General features: G+C 42.1%; 1 pseudogene; it reads left to right on the forward strand.

Annotated features, from left to right (window-relative positions):
- The first annotated feature begins 15,321 nt into the window (after positions 1–15,321).
- LOC149750512 (small ribosomal subunit protein uS2 pseudogene) lies at positions 15,322–17,928 on the forward strand (annotated as a pseudogene).
- Positions 17,929–20,261: the final 2,333 nt, after the last annotated feature.

Here is a 20,261-nt window from a genome sequence, read left to right on the forward strand (position 1 = left end):
TAGAGACCAGGTGGGTAGGGTGAGGTGGATACCAATCAACAGGGGCTTTACAACCTTCAGTTTTAGTTTTTGGTCTCTTTGTTTGCTCATCTTGAACTGTGCTGATAGGGTTGTAGTGAGCTAGTGCCCAATTCCATTCTCTCTTGCAGTCAACAGCACGACATTTCCTAGGTGACTTTTAAGGTTGGAGTTTAACCAAGTGATCACATAACAGAATGAAACTAACCACCCCCATGATTTCTTTTACCTTCTATCAAATTACAATAAATATGCAGAAAAAAGTATGTATCGTAAGTGTATAGCACAATGAACTTTCACAGACTGAACATGTTTAATCACCACCCCAGAAGCCTCCCTTATGTTTTCTTCTGGTCGCTGTACACCCCTCCAAGAGTATATAAACTCTCCTGACTTCTAACACCCTTGATTAGTTTAGCTTGTTTTGTACTTTATGTAACTGGAATCCTACAGTGTGTATTCTTTTGTGTTCGGCTTCTTGTACTCAACATTATTTGTTGAGATTCATCCATGTCATTGCATTTAGTTGTAGATCATTTATTCTAATTGCTGTATATTAGTCCATTGTGTAAAAATGCCATAATTTATTTATCCTATCCTGTCAGTGGGCATTTGTGTAGTTTCCAGCATGTGGGTATTATGAATAATGCTGCTATGAACATTCTCAAACAGGTCTTTTGGTGCTTTTCTGTTGGGTACACACCTGAAAGTGCAGCTTCTGGGCATGAATTCAGCTTCAGGAGATACCACCAAACATTTCTCCAAGAGGGTATTTCACCCGTGATTTTCTCCTATGTATTTTTCACCTGTGATTTTCACCCTCCAACACTGGCCTCATTAACAGAGAACTTGACTAGAACTCACCTATTAGGAACTGCGCAACTACCCCTCCGGAGGATGCAAGTCCCTGAAAAGCAGGAATTCCCTGGCATTCTCAAAAGTTACTTTAACCTCTGTAAGAGCTCTGAAAACACGATCTTCCCCCAAGGAGGGAAAAAGCAATTTGGGGGTAATCCCACGCTGTTCGTGATACATATTCCCATGAGAGAAGAGTTACTGCACTTGAAACCGTTTATTTGCTTTTGGTTCGGGGAGAGTTTCATGAAGTCCAAAGCGATTACAGAGGAGCTTTTGCAAAAGAAATGGGAGTTGGATCAGACTGCTTCCGCTTTCCACATACACCACAGCAGAAGTCCCAGGAGGTCAGCTGGAACAGAGATTGGTTGGAACCCTGTACAGTCCCAATGAGAAGCCTTCCTAAGGTCTCCAAGGTGGAGCATAAATCACAGATGTGTGGAGCTTTGAAGATCTAACTTTTGTTGCTAATCTCTCTGTTCTGAAACGGTGGGTGGGGAATATATGAAGGCAAAATCGACAAACAAGTCCCAGATAATAGTTTCTGCCCTTGCCAAAGTTGCGGTTCAGTTTTTTAATAAGCTCATTGGGATTTGCTCTTGTTACTGTACTTTACTCATTAGTCCTTGAAGTTACTGTTGGGTACCTTGGGGTGGAGGCCCCAAACCTCAGCATTCTTCTAAAGGGCTTACCACTGCAGGAGAGAGGGGTGAGGTGGGGGGAGCAGCTCGCTCACGCACTCAGAAAGGTGCCGCCTGCCTGGATCTCCTTCCCAGGAAGGAGAAGCAAGGCGCTAAGGTGGAGGCCAGCATTCACACACAGGACTTAACAGGGAAGGCTTCTGCAGGGATCTAGACAAGAGTTCCTCAACATGTGGTTGAGATGGTGGATACACATTATTCTCCTTATTTTTCCTGTATGCATGAAATGCTTTTATAATAAAATATTTTTAATTAATTTAAAAAAAAGAGTTCCTCAACACGTGCAGTTCCGGTGCCACAGGAACCGGACCTTTACATCAAGCCCCTCCCATCCTCCGCGTTAGCTTTGGTTGGTTTTCCTATGTACGTTGGGAGAATGACATTGAGAAAGCACTCTTTGACTAATCCAAGTTGCAGTTATACAGATATCATTTCCTTTGACATTAATCTGATTAAAAAAAAAAAAACTTACCTTACTACGGTACTTAAAATCTGGTCCCATATTTCCAGTTTTTCTAAATTCCATCCTGTTGGTGTATTTGTGAGTTCTGTTCTTCAAGGAGGTTTATTCAAAGAAAGAGGGAAGAAGAGAAATAAGTTCTTTATGAAATGATGACACCAAATTGAAGCTTTATAAGACTATGTTGCACTTAACACTTGCTGCTCCCCACCTTTTACCATGGGGACATTCTATTAGGCTTATTATACTCTTATTATGCTAATTGAATAAGCCCCTTCCCTGGTTCCTCTGTGTTTTCTGGAAACAATTTAAACTACTTGACTTCCCTGTTAAGGCACTGCACCACTCAGGTTCTGGCTGTGTTTCCTTTCTTGACCCAACTTCCTCTCCTATGTAATTCTCCCTTCTGCTTTATTGTTTTTATTCTACCATCCTGGCCTGTAGGAAGAACAAATTGTCTGTTCCCTAAATGCCACCTCCCTATATCCATGTATTTTCTGTCCCTCCTCATGAATGTCATCTTCCAGAATATCCTATCCGCCTTTCTGATCCCTAGAAGAAAAGGGACTGGATTCATTGCCCCTCATCATGGAGAGAAGATGGAAAGGTTTCCTTAAATGTTGCAGAAACATATGTTGTGCTCACCAAAAGGAACCTGGAAAGACTAGTCGTAATCCCATAGCACAGCCTTCCTCAAAGCCTTTTCCAGCTTGTTTTCCCATTTGTCAGTACATTGTACATGAAAGTTATAGGGATCGTTTATTGTTAACCATGTATGTGGGCAGAGGGATGAACAGTTTAAATAACATGACCCGTTAGCCGACAGGGAAATTAGAAATCATGTTGTCAATACTTCTGAATTGAACTTTTTATTCTCAAACAAATATTTACTAAGGTAAGTTGACACATTTTAATGCATTTTTATAGACAACCATAAGGTATGATAGCATGCATTGTAATATACAGTGTACAAAGTTCTTTCAGAAAAACTTCAGCACTTGATCCTCACAACCACCCTGCGATGAAATGGAACAATAGTAGGTTTATTTCATGAAGGAAGAGACTCAGACCGAAAGTTCAGTGGATTGTCCTGAGTTTCTAGCTCCTGCTTAGTGCTTTTTCCACTATATTGTGCTCTCATAAAATTTGAGGACCATGAAAAGGCCCTTTTACACAAGGACATTTCTTTAATAAGCCTACCATGACACCTAAAATTATGCTATTATGGAATCATTCATTTTTTAAGTTTAAGTATTATGTCCCCAGATATAAAACATAAAGCCATAATCATGAGAAATAGCTCTAGCATAGCTGACTGTTATCTTTGATAGCTGCAAACAAGGAAACTAAAGATTGAGATATAAGTCCCAAAACTACGAGTTTGTTGAAACACTAGTGGAAAAAAAAGAGAAAAAGTCCTTGAAAAATACGGTGTGTGTCCTGTCTTCATGACCTGCTATTTTGTGATCTTGGACAAATTACCTTTGAACATCAGTTTTCCCATGAGTCCAAGAGAGATAGTAACAATACCAAAATGAAATAAAGTACTGAGACTGTACCCTAGTATAGTCTGCAAACTGAAAGTTACTACAAAAATGTTGGTTCCCACCACCATAATAAGTTAACCTATCATGATCTCCTTGAAAGACTGAGTCTTTATAATCTAAGATGATCTATGGGATTTTAAAAGATCACCCTTGGAAATAATATTTAGAGAATTTACAAGGGACCAATCATGATGGCAAACCTCTTTTTTGCTATCATGTTAAGTCCCTAAACCACAGAGCATTTTACTATTCCATGATTAGACATCTGCACTCACAGTGTGTTCCAAAGACTTAGGTCAGAATGGAAACAGACCTGGGAAGTTCAAAGCTGCTTTATGAGATAAGTCCTAGAACCAAGCTGAGCAGAGCAGGGCTACTTACAGAGCTTCCAAGGATCTCCAAGTAACTCTGCGAAAATGGCAAAGCAAATCTGGCTGAAGGCACAACCAAGATAATTTTCGAGATAATCATTCATCCTCTTACTTATTCATTTATTCATTTGTACTTTTAACAAATATTTATTAAAAGTCAACTATGAGGGACTTCCCTGGTGGTACAATGGATAAGACTCCACACTCCCAAGGCAGGGGACCTGGGTTCGATCCCTGGTCAGGGAACTAGATTCCATATGCATGCCACAACTAAGACCTGGCTCAACCAAAACAAATAAATAAATATTTTTTAAAAACGTCAGCTATAAGCTGGGTATTCAGTAACCTTGGGGACTTCATGAGTGAATGGAAGGACCTGGTTCTTCCCTCAGGGAGCTTCATTTGCTAGTTTTCATGAATGTGGGAAATACTCCAATCACATAGTTCCTACAGTACTTCTTCAAGGCTTCTCAGAACCTTGTCCTGACACCTTAAAACAATGAAAATGCTCACTGAAATCTTCCCATCATATGCTTCCATTTCCTTGCCACCAATAGCCCTTCTCCTGCCCACCCTATTCATTACCCCCTTGACCTTGCTCTCAGGTATAAGACAGAGCCACTCCCCTGTATTAACACACACGCATGTGTGCAAGCACACAAACACACGCATACACTATGCCCTCCAACCTTGGCTAAGTCCTATTCATCCATCAGGCGTCAGTTTAAATATCACTACAAGAAAAATAGATGGCCAATAGGTACATGAAAAGATGTTCAGGATGGATAATTATTAGAGAAATGCAAATCAAAACTACAATGAGGGGCTTCCCTGGTGGCTCAGTGGTTGAGAGTCTGCCTGCCGATGCAGGGGACACGGGTTCGTGCCCCGGTCCGGGAAGATCCCACATGCCACGGAGCGGCTAGACCCGTGAGCCATGGCCGCTGAGCCTGCACGTCCGGAGCCTGTGCTCCGCAGTGGGAGAGGCCACGGCAGTGAGAGGCCCGCGTACCGGAAAAACAAAAACAAAAACAAACAAACAAAAGAAACTACAATGAGGTATCACCTCACACCTGTCAGAATGGCCATCATTAAAAGTCTACAAGTAAGAAGTTACACGAAGGGGAGCTTCCGGGAAGATGGCGGAGGAGTAAGACGCGGACATCACCTTCCTCCCCACAGATACACCAGATATACATCTACACGTAGAACAACTCCTACAGAGCACCTACTGAACGCTGGCAGGAGACCTCAGACCTCCCAAAAGGCAAGAAACACCCCACGTACCTGGGTAGGGCAAAAGAAAAAAGAATAAACAGAGACAAAAGGATAGGGACGGGACCTGCACCAGTGGGAGGGAGCTGTGAAGGAGGAAAGGTTTCCAGACACTAGGAAGCCCCTTCGCGGGCGGAGACTGCGGGTGGCGGAGGGGGAAAGCTTCGGGGCCGCGGAGGAGAGCACAGCAACAGGGGTGCGGAGGCCAAAGCGGAGAGATTCACGCACAGAGGATCAGGGCCGACTGGCACTCACCAGTCCGAGAGGCTTGTCTGCTTACCCGCCGGGGCGGGCGGGGCTGGGAGCTGAGGCTCGGGCTTCGGTTGGAGCGCCGGGAGACGACTGCGGTTGGCGGCGTGAACACAGCCTGCAGGGGGTTAGTGCACCACGGCTAGCCGGGAGGGAGTCCGGGGAAAAGCCTGGACCTGCCAAAGAGGCAAGAGACTTTTTCTTCCCTCTTTGTTTCCTGGTGCGCGAGGAGAGGGGATTAAGAGCGCTGCTTAAAGGAGCTCCAGAGACGGGCGCGAGCCGCGGCTAAAAGCGCGGACCCCAGAGACAGGCATGAGACGCTAAGGCTGCTGCCGCCGCCACCAAGAAGCCTGTGTGCGAGCACAGGTCACTACCCACACCTCCCTTCCGGGGAGCCTGTGCAGCCCGCCACTGCCAGGGTCCCGGGAAACAGGGTCAACTCCTCCGGGAGAACGCACGTTGCGCCTCAGGCTGGTGCAACATCACGCCGCCCTCTGCCGCCGCAGGCCCGCCCCGCACTCCGTGCCCCGCCCTCCCCCCGCCCCCCCTCCCGGCCTGAATGAGCCAGAGCCCCAGAATCAGCTGCTCCTTTAACCCTGTCCTGTCTGAGCGAAGAACAGACGCCCTCCGGCGACCTACACGCAGAGGCGGTGCCAAATCCAAAGCTGAGCCCCTGGGAGCTGTAAGAACAAAGAAGAGAAAGGGAAATCTCTCCCAGCAGCCTCAGAAGCAGCGAATTAAAGCTCCACAATCAACTTGATGTACCCTGCATCTGTGGAATACATGAATAGACAACGAATCATCTCAAATTGAGGAGGTGGGCTTCGAGAGCAAGATTTATGATTTTTTTCCCCTTCTCCTCTTTTTGTGAGTGTGTATGTTTCTGTGTGAGATTTTGTCTGTATAGCTTTGCTTCCACCATTTGTCCTAGGGTTCTATCCGTCCATTTCTTTTTTGTTGTTTTCTTTTTAATTTTTTTTCTCTTAATAATTATTTTTTTATTTTAATAACTTTATTATATCTTATCTTACTTTATTTTACTTTATCTTCTTTCTTTCCTTTTTTCCTTCCTTCCCTCCTTCCTTCCTTCCTTCCTCCCTCCCTCCCTCCCTCCTTTCTTTCTTTCTTTGTACTTCCACAAATTCTTTCTTTCTACTTTTTCTCCCTTTTATTCTGAGCCGTGTGGATGAAACGATCTTGGTGCTCCAGCCAGGAGTCAGTGCTGTGCCTCTGAGGTGGGAGAGCCAACTTCAGGACACTGGTCCACAAGAGACCTCCCAGCTCCACATAATATCAAACGGCGAAAATCTCCCAGAGATCTCCATCTCAACACCAGTACCCAGCTTCACTCAACGACCAGCAAGCTACAGTGCTGGACATCCTATGCCAAACAACTAGCAAAACAAGAACACAACCCCACCCATTAGCAGAGAGGCTGCCTAAAATCATAATAAGTCCACAGACACCCCAAAACACACCACCAGACGTGGACCTGCCTACCAGAAAGACAAGATCCAACCCCATCCACCAAAACACAGGCACTAGTCCCCTCCACCAGGAAGCCTAAACAACCCACTGAACCAACCTTAGCCACTGGGGACAGACACCAAAAACAACGAGAACTACGAACCTGCAGCCTGCAAAAAGGAGACCCCAAACACAGTAAGATAAGCAAACTGAGAAGACAGAAAAACACAGAGCAGATGAAAGAGTGAGATGAAAACCTACCAGACCTAACAAATGAAGAGGAAATAGGCAGTCTATCTGAAAAAGAATTCAGAAAAATGATAGTAAAGATGATCCAAAATCTGGGAAATAGAATAGACAAAATGCAAGAAACATTTAACAAGGACCTAGAAGAACTAAAGATGAAACAAACAATGATGAACAACACAATAAATGAAATTAAAAATACTCTAGAAGGGATCAATAGCAGAATAACTGAGGCAGAAGAATGGATAAGTGACCTGGAAGTTAAAATAGTGGAAATAACTACTGCAGAGCAGAATAAAGAAAAAAGAATGAAAAGAACTGAGGACAGTCTCAGAGACCCCTGGGACAACATTAAACGCACCAACATTCGAATTATAGGGGTTCCACAAGAAGAAGAGAAAAAGAAAGGGACTGAGAAAATATTTGAAGAGATTATAGTTGAAAACTTCCCTAATATGGGAAAGGAAATAGTTAATCAAGTCCAGGAAGCACAGAGAGTCCCATACAGGATAAATCCAAGGAGAAATACACCAAGACACATATTAAGCAAACTGTCAAAAATTAAATACAAAGAAAACATATTAAAAGCAGCAAGGGAAAAACAACAAATAACACACAAGGGAATCCCCATAAGGTTAACAGCTGATCTTTCAGCAGAAACTCTGCAAGCCAGAAGGGAGTGGCAGGACATATTGAAAGTGATGAAGGAGAAGAACCTGCAACCAAGATTACTCTACCCAGAAAGGATCTCATTCAGATTTGATGGAGAAATTAAAACCTTTAGAGACAAGCAAAAGCTGAGAGAGTTCAGCACCACCAAACCAGCTTTACAACAACTGCTAAAGGAACTTTTCTAGGCAAGAAACACAAGAGAAGGAAAATACCTACAATAACGAACCCAAAACAATTAAGAAAATGGGAATAGGAACATACATATCGATAATTACCTTAAATGTAAATGGATTAAATGCTCCCACCAAAAGACACAGATTGGCTGAATGGATACAAAAACAAGACCCATATATTTGCTATCTACAAGAGACCCACTTCAGAACTAGACACACATACAGACTGAAAGTAAGGGGATGGAAAAAGATATTTCATGCAAATGGAAACCAAAAGAAAGCTGGAATACCAATTCTCATATCAGACAAAATAGATTTTAAAATAAAGACTATTAGAAAAGACAAAGAAGGCCACTACATAATGATCAAGGGATCGATCCAAGAAGAAGATATAACAATTGTAAATATTTATGCACCCAACATAGGGGCACCTCAATACATAAGGCAAATACTAACAGGGTTGTAAAAAAAAAAAAAAAAAAAGTCTACAAGTAGCTTTCCGTGCTACACAGACAGGGGTCCATATGGAGTTGTTCTGGATCCCCACTGTAAATTTTTTTTTTAACATCTTTATTGGAGTATAATTGCTTTGCAGTGGTGTGTTAGTTTCTGCTTTATAGCAAAGTGAATCAGTTATACATATACATATATCCCCATATCTCTTTCCTCTTGCATCTCCCTCCCTTCCACCCTCCATATCCCACCCCTCTAGGTGGTCACAAAGCACCGAGCTGATCTCCCTGTGCTATGCAGCTGCTTCCCATTAACTATCTATTTTACATTTGTTGGTGTATATATGTCCATTCCACTCTCTCACATTGTCCCAGCTTACCCTACCCCTCCCCGTGTTGTCAAGTCCACTCTCTAGTAGGTCTGAGTCTTTATTCCCATCCTGCCCCTAGGTTCTTCATGAACATTTTTTTTTTTTGTTAGATTCCATATATATGTGTTAGCATACGGTATTTGTTTTTCTCTTTCTGACTTACGTCACTCTGTATGACAGACTCTAGGTCCATCCAGCTCACTACAAATAACTCTATTTTGTTTCCTTTTATGACTGAGTAATATTCCATTGTATATATGTGCCACAACTTCTTTATCCATTTATCTGTCAATGGACACATAGGTTGCTTCCATGTCCTGGCCATTGTAAATAGGGCTGCAATGAACATTGTGGTACATGACTCTTTTTGAAATATGGCTTTCTCAGGGTATATGCCCAGTAGTGGGATTGCTGGGTCCTATGGTAGTTCTACTTTTAGTTTTTTAAAGAACCTCCATACTGTTCTCCATAGTGGCTGTATCAACTTATATTGCCACCAACAGTGCAAGAGGATTCCCTTTTCTCCACACCCTCTCCAGCATTTACTGTTTGTAAATTTTTTGATGATGGCCATTCTGACTGGTGTGAGATGATATCACACTGTAGTTTTGATTTGCATTTCTCTAATGATTAATGATGTTGAGCATTCTTTCATGTGTTCGTTGGCAATCTGTATATCTTCTTTGTAGAAATGTCTATTTAGGTCTTCTGCCTATTTTTGGATTGGGTTGTTTGTTTTTTTGATATTGAGCTGCATGAGCTGCTTGTAAATTTTGAAGATTAATCCTTTGTCAGTTGCTTCATTTGCAAATATTTTCTCGCATTCTTAGGGTTGAATTTTTGTTTTGTTCATGGTTACCATTGCTGAGCAAAAGCATTTAAGTTTCATTAGGTCCCATTTGTTTATTTTTGTTTTTATTTCCATTTTTTTTGGAGGTGGGTCAAAAAGGATCTTGCTGTGATTTATGTCATAGAGTGTTCTGCCTATGTTTTCCTCTAAGAGTTTGATAGTGTCTGGCCTAACATTTAGGTCTTTAATCCATTTTGAGTTTATTTTTTTGTTTGGTGTTAGGGAGTGTTCTAATTTCATTCTTTTACATACAGCTGTCCAGTTTTCCCAGCACCACTTATTGAAGAGGCTGTCTTTCCTCCATTGTATATTCTTGCCTCCATTATCAAAAATAATGTGACCATATGTGCGTGGGTTTATCTCTGGGCTTTCTATCCTGTTCCATTGATCTATATTTCTGTTTTTGTGCCAACACCATACTGCCTTGATTAGTGTAGCTTTGTAGTATAGGCTGAAATCAGGGAGCCTGATTCCTCCAGCTCCGTTTTTCTTTCTCAAGATTGCTTTGGCTATTCAGGGTCTTTTGTGTTTCCATATATATTTTGAAATTTTTTGTTCTAGTTCTGTGGAAAATGCCATTGGTAGTTTGATAGGGATTGCATTGAATCTGTAGATTGCTTTGGGTAGTAGAGTCATTTTCACAATGTTGATTCTTCCAATCCTAGAACATGGTATATCTCTCCATCTGTTTGTATCATGTTTAATTTCTTTCATCAGTGTCTTATAGTTTTCTGCATACAGTTCTTTTGTCTCCTTAGGTAGGTTTATTCCTAGGTATTTTACTCTTTTTGTTGCAATGGTAAATGGGAGTGTTGCCTTAATTTCACTTTCAGATTTTTCATCATTAGTGTATGCAAGAGACTTCTGTGCATTAATTTTGTATCCTGCTACTTTACCAAATTCATTGATGAGCTCTAGTAGTTTTCTGGTAGCATCTTATAGGATTCTCTATGTACAGTATTATGTCATCTGAAAACAGTGACAGCTTCACTTCTTCTTTTCCAATTTGGATTCCTTTTATTTCTTTTTCTTCTCTGATTGCTGTGGCTAAAACTTCCAAAGCAATGTCAAGTAATAGTGGTGAGAGTGGCCAACCTTGTCTTTTCCTGATCTTAGCGGAAATGATTTCAGTTTTTCATCATTGTGGACGATGTTGGCTGTGCGTTTGTCATATACGGCCTTTATTATGTTGAGGTAAGTTCCATTTATGCCTACTTTCTGGAGGGTTATTATCATAAAGCAATGTTGAATTTTGTCGAAAGCTTTTACTGCATCTATTGAGATGATCATATGGTTTTTATTCTTCAATTTCTTAATATGGTGTATCACGTTGATTCATTTGTGTATATTGAAGAATCCTTCCATTCCTGGGATAAACCCCACTTGATCATGGTGTATGATCCTTTTAATGTGCTGTTGGATTCTGTTTGCAAGTATTTTGTTGAGGATTTTTGCGTCTATATTCACCAGTGATATTGACCTGTAGTTTTCTTTCTTTGTAACATCTTTGTCTGGTTTTGGTATCAGGGTGATAGTGGCCTCGTAGAATGAGTTTGGGAGTGTTCCTCCCTCTGCCATATTTTGGAAGAGTTTCAGAAGGATAGGTGTTAGCTCTTCGCTAAATGTTTGATAGAATTCATCTGTGAAGCCATCTGGTCCTGGGTTTTTGTTTGTTGGAAGATTTTTAATCACAGTTTCAATTTCGGTGCTTGTCACTGGTCTGTTTATATTTTCTATTTCTTCCTGGTTCAGTCTGAGAAGATTTTGCTTTTCTAAGAATTTTTCCATTTCTTCCAGGTGGTCCATTTTATAGGCATAGAGTTGCTTGTAGTAGTCTCTTAGGATGCTTTGTATTTCTGTGGTGTCTGTTGTAACTTCTCCTTTTTCATTTCTAATCTTATTGATTTGAGTCCTCTCCCTTTTTTTTCTTGACAAGTCTGGCTAATGGTTTATCAAGTTTGTTTATCTTCCAAAAAAAACAACTTTTAGTATTATTGATCTTTGCTATTGTTTCCTTCATTTCTTTTTCATTTATTTCTGATCTGATCTTTATGGTTTCTTTCCTTCTGCTGACTTTGAGGTTTTTTGTTTCTTCTTTCTCTAATTGCTTTAGGTGTAAGGTTAGGTTGTTTACTTGAGATGTTTCTTGTTTCTTAAGGTAGGATTATATTGCTATAAACTTCCCTCTTAGAACTGCTTTTGCTGCATCCCATAGCTTTGGGGTCGTCGTGTTTTCATTGGCATTTCCTTATAGGTATTTTTTGATTTCCTCTTTGATTTCTTCAGTGATCTCTTGGTTATTAAGTAGTGTATTGTTTAGCCTCCATGTGTTTGTATTTTTTTACAGGTTTTTTCCTGTAATTGATATCTAGTCTCATAGCATTGTGGTCGGAAAAGATACTGGATACAATTTCAATTTTCTTAAATTTACCTAGGCTTGATTTGTGACCCAAGATATGATCTATCCTGGAGAATGTTCCATGAGCACTTGAGAAAAATGTGTATTCTGTTGTTTTGTATGGAATGTCCTATAAATATCAATTAAGTCCATCTTGTTTACTGTATCATTTAAAGCTTGTGTTTCCTTATTTATTTTCATTTTGGATGATCTGTCCATTGGTGAAAGTGGGGTGTTAAAGTCCCCTACTATGAATGTGTTACTGTCGATTTCCCCTTTTATGGCTGTTAGTATTTGCCTTATGTACTGAGGTGCTCCTATGTTGGGGGCATAAATATTTACAATTGTTATATCTTCTTCTTGGATCGATCCCTTGATCATTATGTAGTGTCCTTCATTGGCTCTTGTAATAGTCTTTGTTTTAAAGTCATATTGTCTGATATGAGAATTGCTACTCTAGCTTTCTTTTGATTTCCATTTGCATGGAATATCTTTTTCCATCCCCTCACTTTCAGCCTGTATGTGTCCCTAGGTCTGAAGTGGGTCTCTTGTAGACAGCATATGTACGGGTATTGTTTTTGTATCCATTCAGCCAGTCTATGTCTTTTGGTTGAAACATTTTATCTATTTACATTCAAGGTAATTATCAATATGTATGTTTCTATTACCATTTTCTTAATTGTTTTCAGTTTATTATTGTAGGTCTTTTCCTTCTCTTGTGTTTCCTGCCTAGAGAAGTTCCTTTAGCATATGTTGTAAAGCTGGTTTGGTGGTGCTGAATTCTCCTAGCTTTTGCTTGTCTCTAAAGGTTTTAATTTCTCTGTCAAATCTGAATGAGATCCTTGCTGGGTAGAGTAATCTTGGTTGTAGCTTTTTCCCTTTCATCACTTTAAAATGTCCTGCCACTCCCTTCTGTCTTGCAGGATTCCCTTGTATGCTATTTGTTGTTTTTCCCTTGTTGCTTCTAATATTTTTTCTTTGTATTTAATTTTTGATAGTTTGGTTAATATGTGTTTTTGCATATTTCTCCTTGGATTTATCCTGTATGGGACTCTCTGTGCTTCCAGACTTGATTAACTATTTCCTTGCCCATGTTAGGGAAGTTTTCAACTATAATCTCTTCAAATACTGTCTCAGTCCCTTTCTTTTTCTCTTCTTCTTCTGGGACCCCTATAATTCAAATGTTGGTGCATTTAATGTTGTCCCAGAGGTCTCTGAGACTGTCCTCAATTCTTTTCATTCTTTTTTCTTTATTCTGCTCTGCAGTAGTCATTTCCACTATTTTATCGTCAAGGTCACTTATCCATTCTTCTTCCTCAGTTATTCTGTTATTGATTCCGTCTAGAATATTTTAAATTTCATTTATTGTGTTGTTCATCTTTGTTTATTTGCTCTTTAGTTCTTTTGGGTCCTTGTTAAACGTTTCTTGTATTTTCTCCATTCTATGTCCCAGATTTTGGATCATCTTTACTGTCATTATTCTGAATTCTTTTTCAGGTAGACTGCCTATTTCCTCTTCATTTGTTTGGTTTGGTGGGTTTTTACCTTGCTCCTTCATCTGTTGTGTATTTCTCTGTCTTCTCATTTTGCTTAATTTACTGTGTTTGGGGTCTCCTTTTCACAGGCTGCAGGTTCGTAATTCCTGTTGTTTTTGTTGTCTGCCCCCAATGACTAATGTTGGTTCAGTGGGTTGTGTAGGCTTCCTGGTAGAAGGAACTGGTGCCTGTGTTCTGGTGGATGAGGCTGGATCTTGTCTTTCTGGTGGGCAGGACCACTTCCAGTGTTGTGTTTTGGGATGTCTCTGAACTTATGATTTTAGGCAGCCTCTCTGCTAATGGGTGGGGTTGTGTTCCTGTCTTGCTATTTATTTGGCTTGGGGTGTCCTGCACTGTAGCTTGCTAGTCAATGAGTGGAGCTGGGTCTTGGCGTTGAGATGGAGATCTTTGGGAGATTTTCGCCATTTGATATTACGTGGAGCTGGGAGGTCTTTGGTGGACCAGTTTTTTGAACTCGGCTCTCTCACCTCAGAGGCACAGGCCTGACGCCCGGCTGGAGCATCAAGACCCTGTCATCCACACGGAAAAACAGAAAACGAAAAAAAAAAAAAAAAAAAAAAAAAAAATATATATATATATATATATATATATATATATATATATATATATATATATATATCGTTGTTCCCAAAGTCCACTGCCTCCATTTGGGATGATTCGTTGTCTATTCACGTATTCCACAGATACTGGGTACGTCAAGTTGATTGTGGAGCCTTAATCCGCTGCTTCTGAGGCTGCTGGGAGAGATTTCCCTTTCTCTTCTTTGTTCGCACAGCTCACAGGGGCTCAGCTTTGGACTTGGCCCTGCCTCTGCGTGTAGGTCACCTGAGGGCACTTGTTACCGCTCAGACAGGATGGGGTTAAAGGAGCAGCTGATTCGGGGGCTCTGGCTCACTCAGACAGGGGGGAGGGAGAGGTACGGAATGCGAGGCGAGCGTGCAGCGGCAGAGGCCGGCATGACGTTGCACCAGCCTGAGGCGTGCCGTGTGTTCTCCCGGGGAAGTTGTCCCTGGATCCCAGGACCCTGGCAGTGGCGGCTGCACAGGTCCTGGGAGGGGAGGTGTGGATAGTGACCTGTGCTCGCACACAGGCTTCGTGGTGGCAGCAGCAGCAGTCTTAGCGTCTCATGCCCGTCTCTGGGGTCCGCGCTTTTAGCCGCGGCTCGCGCCCGTCTCTGGAGCTCATTTAAGCAGCGCTCTTAATCCCCTCTCCTCGCGCACCAGGATACAAAGAGGGAAGAAAAAGTCTCTCGCCTCTTTGGCAGCTCCAGACCTTTTCCTGGACACACTCGCAGCTAGCTGTGGTGCACTAGCCCCCTTCAGGCTGTGTTCACGCAGCCAACCCCAGTCCTCTCCCTGGGATCTAACCTCCAAAGCCGGAGCGTCAGCTCCCAGCTCCCACCCGTCGTGGCGGGTGAGCAGACAAGCCTCTCGGGCTGGTGAGAGCTTGCAGGCACCGATCCTCCCTGCAGGACTCTCTCTGCTTTGCCCTCTGCACCCCTGTTGTTGCTCTCCCCTCCGTGGCTCTGAAGCTTCCCCCCTTCGCCACCCACAGTCTCCGCCGCCCGCGAAGGGGCTTCCTAGTGTGTGGAAACCTTTCCTCCTTCACGGCTCCCTCCCACTGGTGCAGGACCCGTCCCCATTCTTTTGTCTCTGTTTTTTCTTTTTTCTTTTGCCCTACCCAGGTACGTGGGGAGTTTCTTGCCTTTTGGGAGGTCTGAGGTCTTCTGCCAGCTTTCAGTAGCTGTTCTGTAGGGGTTGTTCCACATATAGATGTATTTCTTATGTATTTGTGGGGAGGAAGGTGATCTCTGCATCTTACTCTTCTGCCATCTTGAAGCTCTAGCCCTCCCATCGTAACTTAAAGGGAAACTTCCACAATGTCTGGAGACCTTGATGTCCTGCAAATGAAGGAGGAGGATGTCTTCAAATTCCTTGCAGCAGGAACCCACTTAGGTGGCAGCAACCTTGACTTCCAAATGGAATAGTACATGTACAAAAGGAAGAGAACCTGGGAGAAGCTTCTGTTCGCAGCTCGTCCCATTATTGCCATTGAAAACCCAGCTGATGTCAGTGTCATATCCTCCAGGAATACTGGCCAGCGAGCTGTGCTGAAGTTTACTGCTGCCACCGGAGCCACTCCTATTGTGAGCCACTTCACTCCTGGAACCTTCACTGACCAGATCCAGGCAGCCTTCCGGGAGCCAAGACTTCCGGTGGTTACTGATCCCAGAGCTGACCACCAGCCTCTCACAGAGGCCTCTTACGTTAACCTGCCTACTATTGCTTTGTGTAACGCAGACTCTCCTCTGTATTATGTGGACATTGCCATCCCATGCAACAAGAAGGGAGCCCAGTCAGTGGGTCTGATGTGGTGAATGCTCACCGAGGATGTTCTGCACATGCGTGGCACCATCTCCCGTGAACAGCCATGGGAGGTCATGGCTGATCTCTGCTTCCACAGAGATCCTGAAGAGATTGAAAAGGAAGAGCAGGTGACAGCCGAGAAAGCTGTGACCAAGGAGGAATTTCAGAGTGAGTGGTCTGTTCCAGATCCTGAGTTCACTGCTTCTCAACCTGAGGTGGCAGACTGGTCCGAATGTGTGCAGGTGCCCTCTGTGCCTATTCAGCCGTTCCCCACTGAAGACTGGAGTGCTCAGCCTGCCACTGAAGACTGGTCTGCAGCTCCCACTGCTCAGGCCACTGAATGGGTAGGAACAACCAGTGAATCATCTTAAGCTGTTCTTCCACACTCTTAAAATGGAAATAGGTTGACGGAAAACAAACAGTTAAAAAAAAAAAAAAAGTCTACGAATAACAAATGCTGGAGAGGATGCAGAGAAAAGGGAACCCTCCTACACTGTTGGTAGGAATGTAAGTTGGTGCAGCCACTGTGGAAAACAGTATGGAGGTTCCTCAGAAAACTAAAGATAGAATTACCAATATGATCAAGCAATCCCACTCCTAGGCAAATATCCAGACAAAACTATAATTCAAAAAGATACATGCACCGCTATTTCATAGCAGCACTATTCACAATAGAGAAGACATGGAAACAACCTAAATGTCTGTCAACAGATGAATGGACAAAGAAGATGTGGTACATATATACAATGGAATATTACTCAGCCATAAAAATGAACGAAATAATGCCATTCACAGCAACATGGATGCAACTAGAGATTATCATACAAAGTGAAGTAAGTCAGAAAGAGAAAGATAAATACCATATGATATCATTTATAAGTGGAATCTAAAACATGACACAAGTGAACCTATCTACAAAACAGAAACAGACTCATAGACATAGAGAACAGACTGGTGGTTGCCAAGGGGGAGGGGGTTGGGATAGGGATGAAGTGGGAGGTTGGGGTTAGCAGATTAAGCTTTTATATATAGAACGGATAAACAACAAGGTCCTACTGTATAGCACAGGGAACTATATTCAATATCCTATGATAAACCATAATGGAAAAGAGTATTTTAAGAAAAGAATGTATATATATGTATAACTGAACCACTTTTCTGTACAGTAGTAATTAACACAACATTATAAACAACTGTACTTCAATAAAAAAGAAAAGAAAAGAAAAAAGAAATGCAACTAGATGCACACCAAACATAAAAGAATGTTCTCAGCAGCAATGATGACCAAAAACTGGGAAAGATCTAAATGTCCATCAAAAGTAGAATGGATAGGGACTTCCCTGGCAGTCCAGTGGTTGACTCTGCGTTTCCAATGCAAGGGGCACGGGTTCAATCCCTGGTTGGGCAACGAAGATCCCACATGCTGCATGGCATGGCCAAAAAAATTAAAATTTAAAATAAAAAAAAAGTAGAATGGATAAATTCTTATGTATTTATACAATGTAATACCATATGACAGTGATAATCAGGGAACTACAGCCACATGCAACAGCTATGAATGATTGTCATTGAGTGGAAGAAGCTACCACAAAAGAGTACATGTTGTAGAAATTCATTTATAAAAACTCTAAAAATTAGGAAAAATAATATTTGGTGATAGGATCCCAGTTCCCTTTGGGTATTGGAGGTCGGGGCTGGGAGAGGACATTACGGGGGATTCTTGAGTTCTGGTGATGCTTTACTTCTTCATCTGGGTAGTTACACCCATCTGTTCACTTTGAGAAAATTCATGGCAATAAACACTTAGAATTTTTTAAATAAATAAAATATCACTTCCAAGAAGGTGTCAACCCCATGATGAAGGTTAGCTCTTCTTGTTTTATACTTCTGTATATCGCATATGCTGTCTCTATATAATCTATTTTATGACCCTCTTCACACTCATAGTCACTTGTTCAATATTTTTCTTAAGCTCTGTAAGGGCATAGAGTTTATGCCCCAACACCTAGCACAGTGCCCACAAAGGTAGATAGTTAATAAATATTTTTCGCATGATTAAATGAATCTCAATGACACCTTGCACTAAGGTGAATTTTAAATATGCCTGCTCACTCTTCTGAGTTGATCTCAAACTTTTCTGCTTGCTTGAAAGAGTACATTCCTCCACACTAGTCTCCTGAGAGCACAACCTTTTTTTTTTTCCTCCAAGTGTGATTTCCCTGTCATGTACATTCGTGGCACCACATAAATATTAAAAGCATGATCAAATGTTCCGCAGTTGGAATATGTTGAGTGAATGACTCAGTGAGAAGTGTCCTTCTGTTGTGTGATTAAACAAGACACATAATATTACATGTTGTCAGAACAGGATGAAGTCAACATAGTCTAGATTAATGTGGATGTTACTGGCTTGTCCATGGCCAGAATGGATGGGGAATCTGGCATTGTCCCTGGCCAATGGAAAAAAACTTAGACAAGTTCTGAAGCTAATATTTTTTGATCTTTCCCTACCCTGAGCAGCATTTCTTCGCTACTGTGGATTGGGGAGAAGGTAGGATTATTCAGAGCACATGGAGCACTTGGGGACAGAGAACACAAAACACTTAAAACTCGACTCTGATAAACATAAAACTTGTGTCCTGCCAAGTTCAAATGCAGTTTTTCCAAGATACAAATTTCATGGATAAGTTCAGGGAACCAAAGGGACATTTGATCAGTTGGCAACTGAGCTGAAGCTGGTTCAGGATCCAAATTCTTTCCTCACATCTTCACATCCAACCCCTCCCCCCACTCCACTACTACTTGGGTATCCCATGGTGTCATATTTAGCCTTCAGATTCTTTCACACAGGCTGTCTTTACAGGCCTTAATGAGGAGAGGAAAAAATGACAGAAAACAAAGAAACACATGAGCTGTTCTTTCACCTCTCCACCACCTGAATGGATCCAGTGTCCCTCCTCTTTATAAAATCCTGCCCCAAAATGGTGCTGCATCATACGTGTGCCACTGAAAGTAGGCATGAGGGTGGGGGAGAGGAGAATTGGGGGTGGATGGTTCAGGTTATGGAGACGGTGTGTTCTTTCAAAAAGAGAAAGAGGGCTTCCCTGGTGGCGCAGTGGTTGAGAGTCTGCCTGCCGATGCGGGGGACGCGGGTTCGTGCCCCGGTCTGGGAGGATCCCACATGCTGCGGAGCGGCTGGGCCTGTGGGCCATGGCCGCTGAGCCTGCGCGTCCAGAGCCTGTGCTCTGCAGCGGGAGAGGCCACAACAGTGAGAGGCCCACGTACCGCCAAAAAAAAAAAAAAAAAGGCAAAGAAACCCTTTAAAAAAAGGAATAAGCTAGTCTGAAAGTCTGTAAAATGACATTCAACTGAAGTCCCTTTCTTTAAACATAAACAGATGTATAATGTCCAGAAGTCCTCAAATGGAATAATGCCTAAGTACCTAAAGGCAGAATGTGGCTGGATATCCAATAAGAAATTATGATTTAAAACATTGCATTGTCTAAAGAGCAATAGTTAAGATAATCAAATTCATTCTTTCATTCAACTAACATGCAATGAATATCTACACTGTGCCCAGAGACTGTGCTATGTGCCAGGGTATTCACATAGGTAAGAGGCCTGCACCCTGGAGGAGTTTATATTTTAGTGGAGGAGATAAGATAATAAAGAATTGTAGGAACACTGTGAGCATAGAAGGAAGGAAGGAAAGAAGGAAGAAGAAGATAGGTAAGGAGATGGTAGTATGGAAGAGAAACTGCCTAAATCTACCCAGGAAATTCTGGAATGACTTTAGTGGATGACACTAACATGAATAATTAATAGTGGCATTAGCAATAATTGTTATTGTTATTTTTATTGTTGTATCCTGGTGAATCTGGGGTGACATATAATGGTATGAATAATATGGGTCAAGTACATTAAAATAATCCCTTTTTTTTTTTTTTTTTTTGCGGTATGCGGGCCTCTCACGGTTGTGGCCTCTCCCGTTGCGGAGCACAGGCTCCGGACGCGTAGGCTCAGTGGCCATGGCTCACAGGCCCAGCTGCTCCGCAGCATGTGGGATCCTCCCAGACCGGGGCACAGAACCCGTGTCCCCTGCATCGGCAGGCGGACTCTCAACCACTGCGCCACCAGGGAAGCCCCATCCCTTTTTAAGTTAGGAAGTTCATTGTATTACGTAAAAATATCTAAAACAGGCAGTGACATATTGTCAAAAATGATTTTCAGTGAA

The sequence above is a fragment of the Delphinapterus leucas genome, chromosome 1 (assembly GCF_059928025.1).
Source record: "Delphinapterus leucas isolate spDelLeu-1000000601 "Yukka" chromosome 1, BTC_Dleu_Yukka2, whole genome shotgun sequence".
NCBI lineage: Eukaryota > Metazoa > Chordata > Mammalia > Artiodactyla > Monodontidae > Delphinapterus > Delphinapterus leucas.